This window comes from Gymnodraco acuticeps, unplaced genomic scaffold, assembly GCF_902827175.1.
Source record: "Gymnodraco acuticeps unplaced genomic scaffold, fGymAcu1.1, whole genome shotgun sequence".
Lineage (NCBI taxonomy): Eukaryota > Metazoa > Chordata > Actinopteri > Perciformes > Bathydraconidae > Gymnodraco > Gymnodraco acuticeps.
The window spans coordinates 1,792,491-1,813,563 of record NW_022989800.1 but is presented as its reverse complement, the minus strand read 5'-3'; the positions used below and the strand labels follow the sequence as shown (position 1 = coordinate 1,813,563).

At 41.7% G+C, this 21,073-nt stretch overlaps 2 long non-coding RNA genes across 3 annotated transcripts; one reads left to right on the top strand and one right to left on the bottom strand.

Annotated features, from left to right (window-relative positions):
* Nucleotides 1-4,580: 4,580 nt before the first annotated feature.
* LOC117551596 lies at nt 4,581-10,234 on the top strand. Of its 2 annotated transcripts, none has more exons than XR_004569823.1 (5): nt 4,581-5,190; nt 6,505-7,336; nt 7,627-7,803; nt 7,904-7,996; nt 8,927-10,234. It is a non-coding gene; the product is annotated as an uncharacterized LOC117551596 (long non-coding RNA). The 2 variants fall into 2 exon arrangements; XR_004569822.1 differs by having other exon boundaries at nt 4,908-5,190; nt 7,662-7,803.
* Nucleotides 10,235-12,346: 2,112 nt separating this feature from the next.
* Nucleotides 12,347-17,495, bottom strand: LOC117551665. Its single transcript, XR_004569839.1, has 3 exons — nt 17,190-17,495; nt 12,597-12,712; nt 12,347-12,390 (listed from the first exon to the last, which is right to left on the bottom strand). It is a non-coding gene; the product is annotated as an uncharacterized LOC117551665 (long non-coding RNA).
* Nucleotides 17,496-21,073: the final 3,578 nt, after the last annotated feature.

The window sequence follows — 21,073 nt, the reverse complement described above, 5'->3', positions numbered from 1 at the left end:
CGATGATTGGAGCAGTGCCACACAAACAGGCTTGGGAATTTACTACACAACTGGGTAGCAACGCCTGTTCTCTTCCCTAGCATGACTGAAGCCCCATCACATGCAAAAGAAACGAAACACTGACCTAAAAAGTCCTCGTTAAAATCTCTTCCAAGACACTCCATTAACGCCTTTGTGATGTCATCAGCCGTTGTTCCATCCAACTCGATCAGCTCCCAAAACAACGTTTCGGGCTCAGCATCAGCTAATGCTGAGCGTAGACACACAACAAGCACCGTTTTACCACTAATAGTGGTAGATTCATCGACCAAAACACAGAGTTTTCTTTGGTTTTCTGTAATGTCTTTTGCCATTTTTTTCTTCAGCTCATGAGCTATGTGGTCGATGATTTCGCCACAGGTTTTATTGGAGTGCAAAACCCTGCCCACGTTCAGCCCATTCAGTTTCTGTACATTCAAATCAATTGGCATGTCTGTGAATGGCCGGCTATGTTTGCCAATTTTATATGCCGTTCGAAAAACTCTGATAGTGGTGTCTAATTCAGATGTATGCATAGACTGCACTTGATGTTGAATAGTTTCACGTGAAGCAGATGTAAGGATGTCAGCAGCTTTTACATGGGCTTGTGATTCTTTATGTTCTTTGATTTTTTTTTCTCAGGCTAGCTTGTTGTTTGCCCTTGTCAACACCGAAATGAGACACTGCACACTCACCCCATTCAGTTGACAGTTTCAGTGCTTGTCCAGTGTGTATTCCCAAAGATTTGACATCTCTGCATATCCGACATCCTAGCTTCTTATCTTTAAGAAGGAGCCATGCATTGGTCTTGCAAAAATATTGCACCTGGTCCGTTGTCCAGCAGTCAGGTGCATCGCTTTGCCCGGTGTTGGTGGTGAGAGTTGCGCCAGCAGCAGCTAACGTTAGAGGCTCTGGAGGAGGCGGCGGAGCTAGTGCTAATGCTAATGCACTAGAACTTGGAGCAGGAGGATCAACCAAAGAAAGCTCCCCATCAGACACAATTTCCAACACAGGCACAGCATTCTCTGTATTTGAAGTTTCTTCCGGCGACAACCGCTGTCTTTTTGCACTTTTATTAATCCACGCTAACATTTTAGAAATGCTAATTTGTGACGTGACTTGCTTTCCTTCTCTCCGGGGCGTGCCTGCTCTGTTCTATCACTCTACATAGCCACCCACTGGGTGGGAGTTGCACTGCATAAACACAACACACGTGCATCTAGGTATGTAAATTGTAAAGCATTAAAAACATGGTTTTACTAACAGTTTTCAGTATGTTGTTACTTCGGCATTATTATTATTATTATTTTGAAACGTGTATTACTATTAAATCACGGTCAAATAGGTTAATTTTGACATAGTCGTTTCCACCACAGTATTTACATGGAGAAGATAAGCCCCGCCCCCTCTCCAGCACGTTCTGTTTGAATGACAGGAGTAAACAGCTGACAGCCGCTGTGAAACTCCAGCGGTTAGAGCGATGAGAATGTCCGTTCGGCACCTCATGACGCATCTACTGAGTACCGGGCGGCTGTATATATATATATGGATGTATAATAAGAACGGCGGGAGAGTGTTGAGTACTGGCACGGTGCATGAGTACCGGAGTACCGCCAGCATGCCGGTACTGAGCAAGAAGTGCCGGTACTCCATGGGTCAGAACCAGAAGTGCCGGTACTGCGTACCGGTGAGTACCGGCCCAATTCCAGCACTGGGTATACATGAAAAACTGCAGTAAATATACAAAGAATATACACCCAAGGGGATGGGCACATAAGAGCGGGAAATGTATCAAATTGTTGCGTGTGCCAGGTGTGATTCACATGGGGGGATGGGCACATAAGGGGTGGGGGTGTGTGTGTGTTTTATCTGATCCGGATGGTTACTAATTCCTTTTAATTATGGCTGTCATTTTTGAGTAAATCATCCAAAATTCAATGAAAGTGGTGATCAGCAATTGTATTCAAATGTCTACTGTGAAGGATATCATAACGCCTTAATGCAATCGAATGTAAAACTAAAAAGTTATGATTGATGAAAGTAGTAAATCGGTCAGATTTGACCCGAACACAACAGGAGGGTTAAAGTAATTATTTTGTATTAAAATATCGGTAATACCAATATATATAAAAGTTTTTAATCTGTAGTTGCCAGCTATTAATTAGCACATTCTGGTGAGACGCTGAGTCTGGAGTTGTCCACTGAAACCTTAAAACTTGACTCCAAATTCCACCTTTATCTCCTGCTGCACTAGATGCTATTCCCCCTCCCCTATCGTGGGAAGTCTGGCCAGCTGTCATTGTAGAACACATACCATGTATCAAACGTGGGAATGAGGACATTGAAAGTGCGCCAGAGGGGGGAGTCTCTGGCCCTTTCTCATTTCACTAATTCCCCTCCTCGACTCCTATCCTCATGTCTTAGTCCTTAGTTTCAGAATCAAACAGAGCACTGTCATAATAACGTCACACTATCAGAGACTGGATATATCCCCATCCACATTTTATGTTTTTGTTCATACTGTATACTACAACTATAGTGTGTTGCATGTCCACTGGTTTAATGCCAAACTGCATTTCCTTTTCATCGTAACTTTTGGCTGGGCAATGACACTAAAGTGTGGGTTTCCGGCAGAACGACAGAAATGCAACAATGACAATAAATGTAATCTAATCTTTTGCTGTTGTTGCAGGTCATTCTGGCTACCACGCCCCACTCATTCTGTTGGGTGGCCGAGGTCCCCCACAATACAGCATTTCGAGGGAGCAACTCTCTTTTTTGAGGAGCTGTGGTTTTACAGCTACAAAGATGGCGCAGATATTAAAAGTATCTCTGCGCACAGTGAGAAGGCGATTGAGGTATGTAGCAATTTCTTCAATATTGGAATGGACTTCTTGTCTCTTTATTGTAAACATCCCAAGGAGGGGTTGTAGCCATGTTACACTATGCATGCTGTAAAGTAAATCTGAATACCGTAGGTCTCATATATTTAAAACATGTTTATGTTTCAGGCAGTTCCACATGCTGCGCTCTGGGACATACTCCACCATCTCAGATGCTGCTCTAGACGACCTCATCAAAGAGATAGTGGCTGGGAATAACCAGATTGGCCCCGAATCTGTCAGGGCACAGCTGCAGGCCCAGCAGATGTGGATACAGAGACGCAGAGTGCGGGACAGCATGAAGCGGATAAACCCAGAAGCAGCTGCACTACGAGCAATGTCACAGAGACTGCATCGTAGAGCATACCGGGTCGCCGGACCGAACTCCTTGTGGCACCTAGATGGAAACCACAAATTAATAAGGTGAATATGACCAATACCAGACTTGAAAGATGGATAATTTCTATCAATAGGCCACAAAACCCAAACTCCTGCTTCAGTTTATGTATTGATCATCAAATGTTATTTATACTTTTCATGTTTTTGTTTTTGTTTTAGGTGGAGGATTGTCATTCATGGGGGTATAGATGGGTACAGCCGGCTGGTCGTTTTCCTCCGGGCCTCAGACAACAACAGGAGCGCTACTGTGATGGACAGCTTCTTGGATGCGGTGGCCAAGTATGGTGTGCCCTCGAGGGTCAGAACCGACCATGGGGGCGAAAACAACGCTGTCTGCCTAATGATGAACGTCTTCAGAGGCTTTCACAGAGGCAGTGCTCTCCGTGGAAGAAGCACCCACAACCAGAGAATAGAACGGCTCTGGGGTGACCTGTGGCGAGGTGTGAGCAATGTCTATTACGACCTCTTCAACTTCCTGGAGAGTGAAGGCATAATAGACATAGACAATGAAATGCACATGTGGGCCCTGCATTATGTCTATCTCCCGCGCATAAACCATGACCTACGGGGGTTTTTGGACCAGTGGAACAATCATGGTTTGAGGACCGAAAGACACCAGACTCCCATACAGCTTTTTGTCCAAGGATGCCTGGAACGGCAGGACCAGACCACTTCTGCCATGCAGAGCCTCTTTGGTGGAGGACAAGGAGATGCTCAGGAGGAGCCAGAAAGAGAGGGTAGAGCTGATGCAGGAGATGTTGCTCAGGAGGAGCCAGAAAGAGAGGGAAGAGCTGATGCAGGGGATGTTGCATTGGACTGGCCAGAGAGAGTCACCGTACCTCCAAACCAGCACCTGCTAAGCGATGAGGACATGGAGCAGCTCACCGCACAGTTTGATCCTCTTGCTGGTTGTAGAGGAGATCTTGGACTGGACACCATTCGTAATTTGATCTCCTACATTGAAGCGTTGCCATAGGTTGACTGTCTCGCCGTCCTCCGCACACACACACACGCTATCATGGCTGGACGCTGGTGCCGCCCTACACGCACACACACACACGCTATCATGGCTGGACGCTGGCTAGTGCCACCCTACACACACAAACACACACACACACACACGCTATCATGGCTGGACGCTGGCTAGTGCCGCCCTACACACACACACACACGCACACACACACACACACATACACACACATGCTATTATGGCTGGACGCTGGCTAGTGCCCTACACACAGACGCACACACACCCACCTTGTTTTTCCCGCTCATGGCCTGCACCTTGTCGTGGTGAGTGGGCTTTCAACCAAGCCAGGCCACACCGTTGAAAAGTACTGATCTAATAACAGATTTGTTCTTGAATCAACTTTTTCATGTAATTTTATTTCATTTTAAATAAAATGAAACATTCACAGTTAATGTAATTAGATTATACATTATTAATGCCATATATTTTTGCATACATTCACAGTACATATTTATTCAGTATGATAGCTGTCTAACAGAAGTTAAATCCATTTCTCACTTATTCTGACAATCTACTTAACCCAAAATAAAAGAACCCAATAAAAATAGTTGTTAAATAATAGAGAAGTCACGTTATAATATGAAGTCACGTTGTAATAACAATAACTAATCTAACTAACTAACTAATCTCTCTCGTTCAGATTAATATTGTCGGGTGTTCTTTTTCTGCTTTGCCAAAGACCACTGTGTCAAGTGTCCCATTTGGGTTGCCGTATGTAGCAGACCATCTCGCACATGCGCAGTACAGATCGGGCAGATCGGTAGTGACCATGGTAGTGACAGAGGTAATCGTCGTAACCAGCAGTCTTCATCCGCCTCTATCCAGTCTTTGACACTTGGAAAACGAGCACATGTGATACTGGTAAGGATAAACTAATGTTAATATATATATTAATATAATTTCACATACCGAAACGTTAACGCTTGTCTGAGTATATCTTCCGTTGACTCTGGCTGTGGGTCTTACCGGCTGTTGATAGCCCGTATAAGCTAACGCTAGCATGCTTTATTCAGACATTAGCCTTTAGCCCGCTTGGATTTATGGGTGGCTAACGTTACTACAGTCCGGTAGCTCATTTAAGAAAATGTAACGTTATTTATGGGAAACGTTAGCCTACGTGTGTCTGGCCGTGACTGACTGAGTAGGCCGTAAAAGCTTCCGCTAATGTTTAGCATGCGCTAACGTTTATCTTGTGCTAATGTTTAGCATGCGCTAACGTTTATCTTGTGCTAATGTTTAGCATGCGCTAACGTTTAGCATGATTTATTCAGACCACGCATTATCCAGTGAAGAACACTCAGCAGAGCATATATTTCTCAACACAACATTAACTGTAACGTTACATGTTCTTAACCGAACTAGTGGACTGTAAAAACACTACCCACCCATGACTCCAATTCGACTACAGGCTAAAGTCAATGTCTGAATAAAGCATGCTAGCGTTAGCGGTCTACCAGCATGAGTCATGGCCAGATTCAAAGGTAAATATACTCAGACAAACATTAAGTATATTAACTTTACCTTTTCTTAACTGAGGCTTGGTGGCCTCTAAACAGTATGAACAGGCGGGCTGCGTGTTTTCTATTGTAAATAAATAGATAAGACTATGAATTTGTATTTATTACCAGAGTAGAAATTCTGGTGTTAAACGTCAATTTAAGGACAGAGTAAGTGTGTTAATTTCATATTGACGAGCGACTTATATTTTAATTTTCAAGTTCAATTGATAAAGATATTGTAAATGTAACTTTAGTTTACAACATCGTGTTATATATTTTTACATCACCAAAATGTTGACCACTGTCCTAAAATAAAGTATAGGCTTTGAGTAACGAATTTTAGTGGGCTGTCTTTCATTTTGACACACAGAACAATGTTATAATAAACATACATACATGCATGTATGTTAAATGGATATATCCGCCTTCTTTCATTTATCTTTCCATTCCCACAACAATATACATAAATAAATGACATATTTTGGACATAGTTCGAATGGTGATTAATCATGATTAATTAATTTTTAAGCTGTGATGTAATCGTTTGACAGCCCTAATATATATATATATATATGAACTTTGTATGTAATGCAATTTGAAAAGAAAGAATGTATTGAGTGTACACCTGCATTTAATTAATTCCCTCTTCACATCTCTATTTCTCTCTTTCTCTTAGAGCGCCATGGCTGATATTGAACCACCTGTTCGATTGCTGATCATCTTGAACGACCACAACAGCGTCAGACTGGAGCTTCGAAATGGGATTCCCAACTCAATGGAAGAGCTCATTGAGGAGGTCAAGAATTCATGTGGATTAGAAGGTTACATAAGGCTACAGTACAAAGACACATTTTTGGAACACATTTGTTAATCTTACATCTACACATGCGATTAAAGATTTAACAGTGATCAAAGTTGTCGAATTAGACCCCGATTCTACAACTGTGGTTTTGTACCCAGTTGAGATACCATTAAATAGTACCCCTACAAGTGGACTGTACAGTGAAGACTCCTCTGGATCTGTGAATACAGATGACCCAGTACTACTTAGCGGCTCTTCCTCAGAATCATTAAGAACACAGCAGTGGCCAAAAGTGTTTCCAATCCCGGTCTTCTCCTATGACACAGAATGTCAATTACAGAGAGGAAATGCAGAGTACACAAAGAACCAATCTAGACTGACACCAAGCTCAAATCATCTGCAGAGCTTGCTGTGAACTCGTTGAAGACCAAGTCTCAAGAAGAGTCCTACCCTGCGAAGAATTTTAAAGAGAGCCAGGCGAGCTGATGCCAACCATTTTCCATCCTTGCCGATTGGTGAGACTCCAGAAAGCATGGAGCAAGAGACAATTTCCCTTTTGGCAGAACAACAGAAAAGAAACAACCGGCAATCAATAAAAGAAAAGATGGCGAAGGCGTTTGGATACCGAAGACAAGAAATAGTGCATCGGAGGCCAAGCATTGAAGGCCTCTTGGAGCGGTGGCCTGCACTTTTTCACATGGAAGAGGTAATTATTTTGATGAAACCCTTGATTGTAAGCCTGTAGTGGAGAAGAATTGAGGGCCCAACTTACGAACAACTATAGACAGCCGAGGCAAATATGTTGACGTTTATTTTTTAATATATATCACAATATAAGCTTTACATCTATTACTCTTAGTGTCTTTATTTGGTGGTGGTTTTCAATAAATATGTGGATTAATTAATTTAAATGTTACATTCATACAAGCTGACTTGGAGTACTTTTAATCAAACCATTGGCTCTTTATAAAAAACATGTGTATTATAAATTCTCAGTATTTTTTGTTTTCTATGCTGCTTATATTTTCTAGGTAAATGCTGAGTTAATGCGCATAACAACAATTCCATTGGAGACAAAGTTCTTGGCGCAGTTGGACAAACACTCAGGTCATCAGGAGCAGGGGAGGAGTTGTGAAACAGAAGACCACCGGGATCTTGCAGGTTTTGGATGAGGTATCTATGAATGAGTTTTTTATCTGTGGGATCAGTGGCTGAATCCTCCTTTATTTGCATTTAATGTATTATATATATATATATCTCTGTTCTTACTCAGACTGTGGACATCGCCATCAGAAGAGAATGCATCCTCAAATCTCTAATGATCTACCTGGGTGAACCTGTTGACCATCTCATCAAAGAATTCCAGGTAAGACCTCCCACTCACTCACAAGAAGTTTGTTCATAAAAGAAAACATATTTGTACTGCATGCAAATAACTGCTTGGTTAGAAATAGGGATGGGTATCGTTTGAAATTTATCGATTCCGATTTCGATTCCGGTTCTGCTTATCGATTCCGGTTCTTATCGATTCCCCGTTTCGATTCCAAAATTGTAAAATAAAGAGGTCAAACGTTTAGATAACAAAAATATATTTATTCTTAAAAGCTTTAACTGAAATTGTTACTAAAAAATATACATGCAATACAAATGTATTGCACAATAGCTGTGCTTTATTTTCACTGAGCTATGCCTGTGGCAAGCTATTAACAGGCATTACACTGTGCCTTGTCTTTTTCTTTTTTAGTGTAGTGGAGCCTCACTTCAGAGTGTTTACCGCGAACTATCTTTGGTGTTATGAAGTGACTGAGCTCGTGAAATGTCTACGGGAGGGCGGGGGAGCATCGCTGCGGGGCAACTGTGGACCTCTGTCGCCTGTCAGCGCAATTTATATGATGCCGTTTAAAAAAATGAAGGGCGGTGCCGGCCGTCAGCGTACCGAGCCGGCCGTCAACGGCCCGCTGACGACCGGCCGTTCTGTGATTCTCCAGGTCCGCCCTGTATTCCACCGGGTCACCGCAGCACCGCGGTGCAGACGGACCCGCTGGAATACAGGGTCTACCGCGTTTAGGAACCGTTAAGCAGAACCGAAATTGTGTATTTTGTATGGGTACCCGGTACCCGGCATTTTCTTATCGGTTCTCATCTGGAACCGAGTTTCGGTTCCCAACCCTAGTTAGAAAGATAGTCATTTGACCTCCTGAGCTTTCCTCTTGGGCCGACTGAACTGACGCCTCAGGCCTGTTGAACTACACTCTGTGGTCCTCATCCATTCCCCTTTTTTTTGCATGATCTGCAGGACGCTGAGGCTGGAGAACTGGAGCAGGCAACAATGGAAGCCTTTGACACTGGGAAAGAGGATCAGCTTCATCGACCCAAAGACGTCAAGGTTCTCATCGAAGGAACAGAGGTCCTCAGCGGCTTGCCCTCGGTTGCGACAGCTTTTGCCATGCTCTTCGGGCTCATATACGCACTGAAATGGGGCGAAGCCTGCGAGCTAGTTCAGGCAGTCAACTCGAGCACTTATGCTGCATTCATACATAACGCCCCCTTGCCACTCTACAACCAACCAAACAGAGTCTCCTTAATATGCCGCTCTATTTAACCTGCCAGATCTCTCTCCATGCATTGCTTGCTGCTGCTATTGCTGCAGATACCTCTACGTCGCTGCTGCTCGCTGCCCCACCACCACCCCAGCTTCCACCTGTAGGCTCGGGGGTTAGTTATTTGATCATCACTCATCGTGCTATGTATATCTATGGAGTGATGATGCCCGAGCCTAGTCGCCAAACTCAACTATATGCTGCTTCTAATAAACATGTTAAAGGAACACGTGAGTTGTCTGACTGAACTTAAGATATCAGAAATAACTGCAATCCACTTTTGAAGTTGTGCAAAAAGTCCTGATGGAGGGGAAAAAGATGAGCCCAAAAGTGAATAGACTGAGAACCCAGCTGGTAGACACTTTGTTGCACTCACTCACAGTTACCATTGTTACATGGTAAGGTTTCTAAAACCAAGGTTTTATAATAATTATGCATTGTAAAACATTTGCGAAAAAGTGTTGTGTTCAGAAGTTGCACTTACAGTATGACCGATTTTCACTGTAGAAGTTATGCATGTCTAATCATTTTCAGAGATTACATGTCTCACAGGCGCACGTTGTCAGTGTTGCTTTAAAAAAGTGTGCAGTGGATAATAAGGACATGTCTTTTTTCTAAGAGTTTGATGTTTGGAAGCGGCCCACATATTACCGCATTTTAACTGTGGTACTTATTAACATGTCTAAGATCAGGTAATGGCTGCCTCAGAGGCCAAAGCTGGTTGTGTGAACAACTTGTTTTTCATTCAAATGAATGTGCTCTGGTGTTAAAATATACAGATTGATCTGAAGAAATTGAGTCATTGTAAAATATTTCGTGTGATTGATTACTCTAATATTTTTTTGTTGGTACAACGTTTTACTTTTATTAGTGTACCTTTCAGTTCCATTGCACTCCTTAAACGTGTTTGAGACACTTTAGATAACAATGTGGCTGTCATTTGATTAACTCTGAAAATACAGAGGTTTTTATTGAATAAATCACCCAAAAATCACATGAATTGAGTTACAGGTGTCCCCTCAGCAGACTTATTTAATAATACGGTAGGAAATTGTGGAGTAAAGTTAATATCTATCTTGTACACACACACACTTTTCCTCTACTGATTATATTACTGGATGGAAACTGAAAGCACGGGAACATTAATAAACTACACAACAGAAAGTATGAATAACATTAATGAAATTGTGACTGTAGATATGTTTATACTTTATATTATTTACTGTAAATGTTTAATTTAGATTTAATTATTGTGATTATTTTCTATCTAAATCTCACAATGGGGTAGGTTACAGGAACTTTTCATCAACAGATTGCTTTAGTCTGGCTTAACTCTTCACTGATTGGTTGCACACACTTTAAATGTACTGGCTATGCAAAACAGAAGGTGGGGCTCATTATCATATTAAAAAAACGCGCGAAAAACGGGCGAATAGTGGCACTTGAGGCTTTCCATAAATAAACGCGCGTTTTTGACGCATATAAAACCCGCGTTTTTTTACCAAATAAACGGGCGAATAGTGGCACTTTAGGCTTTCCATATTTTAACGGGGAGGTCCGTTTAAATTCAAAGTCTCAGTAACCAATCAGTGAAGAGCAAAACCAGACCAAAGCAATCTGTAGATGAAAAGTTCCTGACATTGTGAGGCTCTAAATTGTACGTTATTCCAGATTCAGGGGACTATGTATTAATTTGGCTTTCAATATAATAAATATATCAATCAATATAACCTGCCTTCATTGTCTTTTAAAATAAAATCGCCTTATCTTATTGAAGGGTATTTGTCTCCTTAAATCACCTTTTAAATGTACTTCTTATAACATGGCATGGTGTAACATATCAAAATTGTTCAGTCTCTGCTCTTGCTAGAAATGCAATGTCCCTCACCTTAGACTTAGAGCACTGTCTTGTGAGATACTTAGCTTAGAAATCAGATTTTTGGAAAACTTAAAAACTCTTGTGAAAACACAGATGTACTCATGTCATCCATTTTTTTTGGTGTTTCAGATGTGGTTTACCAACGTGTTTGGTTCACAAACGTAGTGAAATATATGAATTACACTATAGGCCAATATAAATGTGATGTTCATGTCTAAAACGAAAATGTGTAAATTAGAATTTGGAGTAAAATAGTTCTATCACTCTACTTTCACCACAGAAAAGTTACATCAGGACTGATTCATGACTTCATATCCCATACTGAGGTTCATGTGATGTGTACAAATACAAATTGAGCATTACAACCTTTTTTTTCAACCAACTATTTATGTTAACATAAGAAACTGTAAAATCTCAATATTTACAATACAAGGTTCATACACTTTTTCACCAATGATTTTAAATGACTCTTTCATGTGGCTAGCATGCGCTGCCTCGCCCATATTCGAAATATTGAATATGTTACAACACAGTTTGCATTTAGCACGTCTTGGGTCAATGTCTTTTGATAACCACAATTGGTACTTATTCTTTAGAAGCCATACATTGTTGAAACTGCACTTCCCTGGCATCTTTATATCAAATAGTAGCTCCTGTAGACTAGAGGGCGTGATTGTAAACATCTCTCACCAGCGAAATACTGCCACAGTTGTCATTTTACATTTCATTATACGATACAGTATTTATTATCATTATAGTATTACTATTTCGGTGATTAGATAACATATAAATTATATTTGATGCGACTTTAGTTATATTTCCATGACTTTTCCAAAAATTTTGGGAAAAATATTGCATTCCATGACTTTTCCAGGTTTTTAATGACTGTACGAACCCTGACAATATCAGAACTTTCTCAACCAACTATGCATTATAAATGTAAAGACAGGGGGAGCAGTGCCATGGTCTTTGTCTGTCTTCCAAGACAGTGGGTCTGGCTGCTGTGTAGGTGGGGGTGATGGTGCATGGGCTGCTGGTGGCTGTGTCGGAGGGAGGGAGGTGTGCTAGGCGACACTTTTTTGCTGGCTGGGTTGATCGTGATGGCTGTGGTGGAGGCCTTTGTACCGAGGTGTATCTTAATCTTGTGGCAGGCACAGATGGAGGTGGAGGCTGCTGTAGTGATGCTGGTCCTCTGGTCCTTGATGTTGATGGCTCTGGTGAAGGCCCTTGAGCCACGGTAGATCTTGACCTGGGTGCAGGCACAGATGGAGGTTCTTGCAGCTGTGAAATCGGAAAGAAATATAGGACAATATTTACTACTAAGTTCATTAAAATATAAAGTTCAAGTGGAATGTTTCTCAAGCACAAATAACAATGCACAACTCAAAATAAAATGGGGAGGTGGGACAGGAGTCTCTCTCTCTTACAATCTATTTAACTAAACCCACACAATGAAAGTACACTATTACTGTAATATTTACATTTACCTATCTCCAAATGGATCCTTGTCGTTGCTGCTGTATTCTCCAGGTTCTGATGCTCCATCTCCACTGCTGCTAGTGTTACAAGTCCGCTGTGCAGAGCTGGTAATCAGATAATAAGCCTGTTGAACAGGAGAAAAGAATGAAGCAGAGAGAAAGTTGCTGCCGTTTTGTGTGGTTGTCCTAGCCAGAATTTATTAAACACATTAATAAATTCACTTACAAATTATATCAGTTTTCTCTATTTATGTATCTCTGCATTGTGTTGTGTGGTCGAATGAATATGGCTTCCTTCTTGCCAACCAGCTTTATTATCTGTGCAAACAGAATATAAGGAAATGGCTTCACCAGCTTTCTACCTCAATACTTCTCCTCAGTGAGGCCTGAAGCTAACTGAGAATGTAAAAATACATTTAGCCAATCAAAATAACTGTATGTCTGACACATTTCGTTTTCTAATCAAAAATGGACATAAATACAGATGCCATATTATGACTTTCATGAAGGATTAAAGCCTTTTTCATTTACAGTATATAATACAGTGATAACAGATAACACACACAACCCGACTGTACTCACTTTAACATGGCTGTTGTACAGGCACAATATTAGCATAGCATTAGCGCTTTAGCATTTAAATAATATGAACAATTAGGACCTCAGACCAGCATTTCACATATTTATACAAACAGAATAAACTTGAAATGTAAGCCAGACTAGTGCACGGGACTCATACACATAGTAGAGCAACATTATTCAGGGAGCAACAGCCTGTGTTAAAGAAGCTAGCGGACGCCATTAGACACACGCTAGTGGCGTAGCTTACAGAATGACATTAAACCAGTGCTTGAATTGGAATGAAAAAGGTGCCAGTACTCTAAAATCAGCAACTTTTTCAAGTCAATTTTATATATACAGCCCACAAACAAGAATTTGGCTACTATCATGCTGGTGGGTTTGTCTCTTTACTACTGTATATTTTAGAAAGGTTCACTGTACTTAACATTTTTTATGATAGGCAGCGGATATGGCTAAAGCTCAGTAAGGTCAATATTAACTGAAAATATAGCAATCAAAGTCTAGATCTTCTGCTGAAGACACATGAAGCAGAGACCTTTCAGGTGAGAGCCCCTCTGGTGGTGTTCAACATTAATGACAAGGAAACAAAGCTCTGGTCAGAAGCATTTTTTATAAAAAGCTTTAACAAAATTAAGTATTTGTGTACATTTTGAATGCAATCTAACTTTCCAACTCAGAAAACGAAAAAGTGCCAAAAGTCTTCTCACATGGCTGAGCTGCTTTGCAATATACTTCACCACTGAAGAATACAAATATGTATAAAGTAAACTATGATGCAATCTAACTTTCCAACTCAGAAAAATGATAAAGAGCATGAACAAAGAACATGTAAAAACAAATGCAACATTTGCACAATCTAAAATGATAAACTGTAACTGCAAGTAACAAAGTCTGAGCCATGGTAAAGAGTTACATTGAACACCAAGCTGATCAGATAACTCCCTGGTTGGTCTGAAGTCCTTCTATCTCCAGGATCTGTACAAATCGGCACATTATGCCAAAAGTCTTCTCACTGGGTAAGCTGCTTTGCAATATACTTCACATTGTTAGAAAAGGCTCCAGAAGGCCTTGGGGACATCAGTATCAGGGGCTGGAGCTGGACAGGCTCTTTCATCAGCACTTCTCCTTCCCTTTGCCAGCCAGGACCTCACATACTGTTCCGGATTGAACTGTCCTAGTGATGGTCCATTACATTTAATGAAAACCAGGCTGGACAGTCGGCTGACAGAGAGAGCATTCCTTTTTGCAGTAAGGATATCGTTCATGCAGCTGAATGCCCGCTCACACTCACTAGTGGAGACAGCGATGGTTCGGACTGCTTTCAGTAGAGGCTCCATGGCAGCAGGTGTACGGGATGCCATGGTTTCCTTGTATTCGCGAAAGCCCTGAACAGTCTCTCTTCTGTCCACTTTCAGCACTTCGCACAAACGTAGCACCTCTACGTCCCCATACTGTACGTCTAACTCCTCTTCAGGCCAACTTCCAGGATGGATAACTTTCATGTCCTGGATTAGCTGATTGTCCCGGGCCTCCCGGCCATGTAATGGGATTTCTCTTGTGCTGACATGAGAGAAGGTTGTGGAAGTCATTCTGTGTCTCAGATTCTCTACCATACTGCGGAAAAACTGACCTGCATGAATCTGTACAAGCCTGCCATTCTCACGCAGGGCAACACCCTTGAAGGACTTCTCAGCTAGAGCTGTATGAACTGTAGTCATGTGTTGGCCAGGCATGGTGACCATGGATTCAAAAACTCGTATTTCTCGAGTTAAGAGCCTATCTGCTGTAGGCAGTGTCATCTCTCTTTTTTGGAGTTGCCGAGAGAGGTCGCTGAGCTCTGTGAGCGCATCGTACATCAGTCCCAGATTGCTGACAAACGTTGCAGATGTGAGCACATCATCCAGGCCCTTGTACTTTGCTCTGTCTCTGGAATCCCTGCTCGTGTCGTTTGCAGCATTTGTGAAGTGATCATGAAGCACTCGGTAGTTTTCCCAGACTGCTCTGACGCTCCTTTCACTTGAAGCCACCCAGCGGATGGACAAAACACGCCCTATCACCAGGAGACGCTGTCCGACTGCTTGCGCACACTGCGCTAACTGCCTCTGATTTTTGGGGGAGGCACGGAACAAGGAATAGAGTTTGTCAAAAAAGATCTGGAAATGATTGAGCCCTGAGACCCTCCTTGACCACATCCCCAACTGCCAGCTCTAGACGATGATTGGAGCAGTGCCACACAAACAGGCTTGGGAATTTACTACACAACTGGGTAGCAACGCCTGTTCTCTTCCCTAGCATGACTGAAGCCCCATCACATGCAAAAGAAACGAAACACTGACCTAAAAAGTCCTCGTTAAAATCTCTTCCAAGACACTCCATTAACGCCTTTGTGATGTCATCAGCCGTTGTTCCATCCAACTCGATCAGCTCCCAAAACAACGTTTCGGGCTCAGCATCAGCTAATGCTGAGCGTAGACACACAACAAGCACCGTTTTACCACTAATAGTGGTAGATTCATCGACCAAAACACAGAGTTTTCTTTGGTTTTCTGTAATGTCTTTTGCCATTTTTTTCTTCAGCTCATGAGCTATGTGGTCGATGATTTCGCCACAGGTTTTATTGGAGTGCAAAACCCTGCCCACGTTCAGCCCATTCAGTTTCTGTACATTCAAATCAATTGGCATGTCTGTGAATGGCCGGCTATGTTTGCCAATTTTATATGCCGTTCGAAAAACTCTGATAGTGGTGTCTAATTCAGATGTATGCATAGACTGCACTTGATGTTGAATAGTTTCACGTGAAGCAGATGTAAGGATGTCAGCAGCTTTTACATGGGCTTGTGATTCTTTATGTTCTTTGATTTTTTTTTCTCAGGCTAGCTTGTTGTTTGCCCTTGTCAACACCGAAATGAGACACTGCACACTCACCCCATTCAGTTGACAGTTTCAGTGCTTGTCCAGTGTGTATTCCCAAAGATTTGACATCTCTGCATATCCGACATCCTAGCTTCTTATCTTTAAGAAGGAGCCATGCATTGGTCTTGCAAAAATATTGCACCTGGTCCGTTGTCCAGCAGTCAGGTGCATCGCTTTGCCCGGTGTTGGTGGTGAGAGTTGCGCCAGCAGCAGCTAACGTTAGAGGCTCTGGAGGAGGCGGCGGAGCTAGTGCTAATGCTAATGCACTAGAACTTGGAGCAGGAGGATCAACCAAAGAAAGCTCCCCATCAGACACAATTTCCAACACAGGCACAGCATTCTCTGTATTTGAAGTTTCTTCCGGCGACAACCGCTGTCTTTTTGCACTTTTATTAATCCACGCTAACATTTTAGAAATGCTAATTTGTGACGTGACTTGCTTTCCTTCTCTCCGGGGCGTGCCTGCTCTGTTCTATCACTCTACATAGCCACCCACTGGGTGGGAGTTGCACTGCATAAACACAACACACGTGCATCTAGGTATGTAAATTGTAAAGCATTAAAACATGGTTTTACTAACAGTTTTCAGTATGTTGTTACTTCGGCATTATTATTATTATTATTTTGAAACGTGTATTACTATTAAATCACGGTCAAATAGGTTAATTTTGACATAGTCGTTTCCACCACAGTATTTACATGGAGAAGATAAGCCCCGCCCCCTCTCCAGCACGTTCTGTTTGAATGACAGGAGTAAACAGCTGACAGCCGCTGTGAAACTCCAGCGGTTAGAGCGATGAGAATGTCCGTTCGGCACCTCATGACGCATCTACTGAGTACCGGGCGGCTGTATATATATATATGGATGTATAATAAGAACGGCGGGAGAGTGTTGAGTACTGGCACGGTGCATGAGTACCGGAGTACCGCCAGCATGCCGGTACTGAGCAAGAAGTGCCGGTACTCCATGGGTCAGAACCAGAAGTGCCGGTACTGCGTACCGGTGAGTACCGGCCCAATTCCAGCACTGCATTAAACTACACATAAAACAGTTTCAAAGACACTTCTTAGATCGAATATGACATAATCTGTGTACACACTACTAACCTGTTGAACAGGAGAAATTAATGAAGCAGAGGGAAAGTTGCTGCCATGTGTCTGTCGTCTGTCTGTCATGCCGTTTCTCTAACGCTAAACCGGAAGTGAGGCTAAGAACGGCGAACTTAAAGATAACAATACCATTAGCACTCCTAGTGGTGACTTTTTGAACCGCAAACAAATTATAACATTATAAAATGCCTTTAAGGCAGCACACTGTTTGAAGCGCTGCACATTATATAAACTAACGTTACACACGGCAACGACATTAACTGCAAACAGTCGTGACTTGTGTGAAGTGTAACATTAAACAATATATTAACATATTAAATACAACATTTATGACACCACTCATTCACTTCCACTCAGTAACCCTCTTTGTTCTAAGACATGTGATAGTCTATACACTATCATCTTCTCCATCCATTTACACAAGTGTGATGTTACTGGGTAATGATCACTTCCTATGGTACAGTCACTTTTTACATACCATTCACACGATTTAACTAAACTATCCGTCACAAGTATGAGGTCCAAACATGATTGTGTCCCCCTATTCACGTCTATTCTTGTGTTTTGTCCATCATTAAGGCAAAAACAATGCCCTGTGAAAAAGTATCTCTTTAGCCCTTTCCAAAGTCCTTTAAAAACTCATGCAGCAGTTGCATCTCAAAAGGCCTTAAGGGAAGGTTTTGTTACATTTTAACAACATATATATATATATGTGTCCCCTCTTCCTTCACAAGCACTATATCAATATATAATACTATTCTGAAGCATGCAATGAAATAGAAGCAGAAAATGCTGCAGTGTTTGTGATGAACCTTTGTATACATTTCTGAATAAGTCTCAGAACCATTTTGTGGTACAATTAATTTGATATGGTTGGATATAGTTTTCAGCTGGAGCAACACTAATACTGAGGCTGATACCCTCCCATTTCTTTGCCGTGAAACGCAGAAGACAGGCTACCACCTTAATTTGAGGGTGAAGTGTCTTGCCCAGGGACACAACTACATGTTGATTGCAGTGGGATTCAAACTTGCTATCACCTGATTCGAAGTCCAGTACACTATCCACTGAGCCACAGCCCCGCATTAAATACAAAGATTAAAAGTCATTCAAAACAGATAATAAAAAAAGCTGGAGAGAAAAAAATTCCACTCCGAGACTCGAACCCGGCCATCTCGAATGTCTGACCCACACTAAGAACATTACTCGACAAGCAGATTGTAGTCATTTTACACCCACGCAGTGCATGATCGAAGTGCGCATATTTTACGTACTTAATCATGGGCAGTAACTACAGACCCATAGCATTAACATCACACTTGTGTAAATGGATGGAGAAGATGATAGTGTACTGAGTACTTCTACTTTTACTCAAGAACAAGCTCTGATTACTTCTACTTTTACTCAAGAACAAGATCTGATTACTTCTACTTTTACTCCAGTACAAGATCTGAGTACTTCTACTTTTACTCAAGTACAAGATCTGAGTACTTCTACTTTTACTCAAGTACAAGATCTGAGTACTTCTACTTTTACTCAAGTACAAGATCTGATTACTTCGACAACCTCTGATTAATGGTTGATTTCCAAATGTTCTGTTGGTGCGTGGATGATAAAATAATAGTGTTTGATTGTATTGCCTTACGTATGCAGCTATTTGCCTGTGTTTAGAAACATAATTAAACATACCATGGACACACATTCAAACAATTTTCCATTTATTAAACATTGCAGATGAACAATTAACAAGTCATACAGCTACAGAAAACTACAACAATAATGTTCTGTATGATGATATCATGGAACCTGGAATTTGAACACACACCACTTAACAATAAACAATAAACTTAACAATAAACGACTGAACTGCTGTCCACTTTAGGGTAGGGCCCTTAAAGCATCCAGTGCTGCAGACAGTCCAGCAACCTATACACTGGCTCCTGATCCCTGCACTTAAGGCATTGGAGAGATGTTATCCTCCACTCCTCCACACATAGCCTGCATCCCACGATGCTTTGGCAGCAGGAGGAAAACATGGGTCCAGTCATTGTGTCTTTGTCTTTGTGTCGCTTTTGTACCCAAAATGGTATAGGCAGAGAGCGAGTGCACGATTCCCAACTGGAAGTAGAGGTTGCTAAAGCAGCTGTTGAGGTGAGGTAGGCCTATGGCTTAATTCAGTGATGTAAAGTAATTACGTAGATTTACTCAAGTACTGTACTTATTACATAATAGAGTGGTGTAGTGAAGCGTCCTAAAACCCGGAAGTAAGTTCCTTCTGGTTCCCTCGACCAAAAAGCTATGCAATTTCGCCATAGGATTTTGGAAAATAGCTCCAAATAATGTCTGTGGTTGACACACATTTAAGAGACGGATCACGTTTTGTTCAGTCGGATAATCTCCACATGTCTACCCTACTTTTATAATTGTATAATCATAAATCGAATCGAAAGATTTATGATTTTAGGACGTGTCACTGCACGACTCTATAGCCTACTGTTGGGTTTCGGAATGCTGGGAGGAGTAAATGGCCAGAAAGAATCCAAGAAACTTCTTGTAAAATCGACAGGGTTTTAATTATAGTAAACATGAGGTTCCTCTGAGGCTGCGACGGGAGAGGGGCCGTGTAAACGTTTCAGCTCCGATTATAAACTCTGGTACTTCCAGTCTTCTCCCATTGGTTGGCGGCGTCATATTTCAACCCAGTCTCACGGCATTTCGTGTTCACCAACACGATTTTTAATCTATTGATTCGTGTTCCCCAACACGATTTGCCCCTTTTTTTCGTGTTGCACAGCACGATTTTAAAAGCAATGTATTTCTATTGCCTGCAGCACGTCTTTTTCTCCGGTCGGGTCGAGGAAGACCTGAAGCTGTGTGGTTCATAAAAACATGTTCTTACTCAATATCAAGCCACAATTATTGCTTTTATTTTAAATCGTATAATTTCTGACTTTTGTTGCCGTCTGTGAGGGAAATAAATGGGGCTCAGAGCCTCAGAATACTGAAATATGTATTTTTTAAATATTTTTTTTCCTTCTAATTTGTTATTCTTTTCAAAATAACACACTGTTATTTACTCACCAATAACACACAATTATCCTTGCTTTTATTGGTTTAATTCCATAATCTCGGGCTTTTTTGGCGTCCGTCAGGGACTGAATTTCAAAATAAAATATCCGGAAACAGACGTAGGACTATAAGGGACATTTCGAGCGTCATTGCGATTGTCAACAGGCTTATTTGAGACAAGCGAAACCTGCGCAGACCTGCGCAATTTCGATCAACGTCTTGCTAGTGCGTTGCATGATGGTTAGTCATTTTGTCCGACTTGCTCTGGAGGCTCGCCTACATGAGACGTTGAAATCTCGCGGGACAAAGACGCCCGCAGCCTTGAGAGCGAGGCGCGGCGAGGCGGCGCAGTTCCTCTCCACGGGCTGCGGAAGCGAAATGCTTGATGGGAAACGACTCGCTGGTATCTCGAGCTGAGCGCTCATTGGTGGTTTTTACCACGTGCTGGTGATGAAACTCTCCAATTGGCTCGGCAAAAGTTTGTTGTTGTTTTGTGTCAGTTTTACGTCGCCACTTCCATTCACATTTTTCATCATTGTTCCACAATATTTATCATCATGAAATTAATATCCATATATTTTATACTATACTTGCACTGCTTACCGTTTTCATACTTTATATATCTTAGCATATTCATACACACTGTTCATACTGCTCTCAGGCTGTTGTGTATAGTGTATTCATACCCCTCGCTGTTTATTCATCATTCAATTCATTCTATATTTTATTCTGTAGATTGTGTACATGACTTTTCACTTTACTGCTTCTTGCACTCCTGGTTAGAAGCTAAACTGCATTTCGTTGTCTCAGTA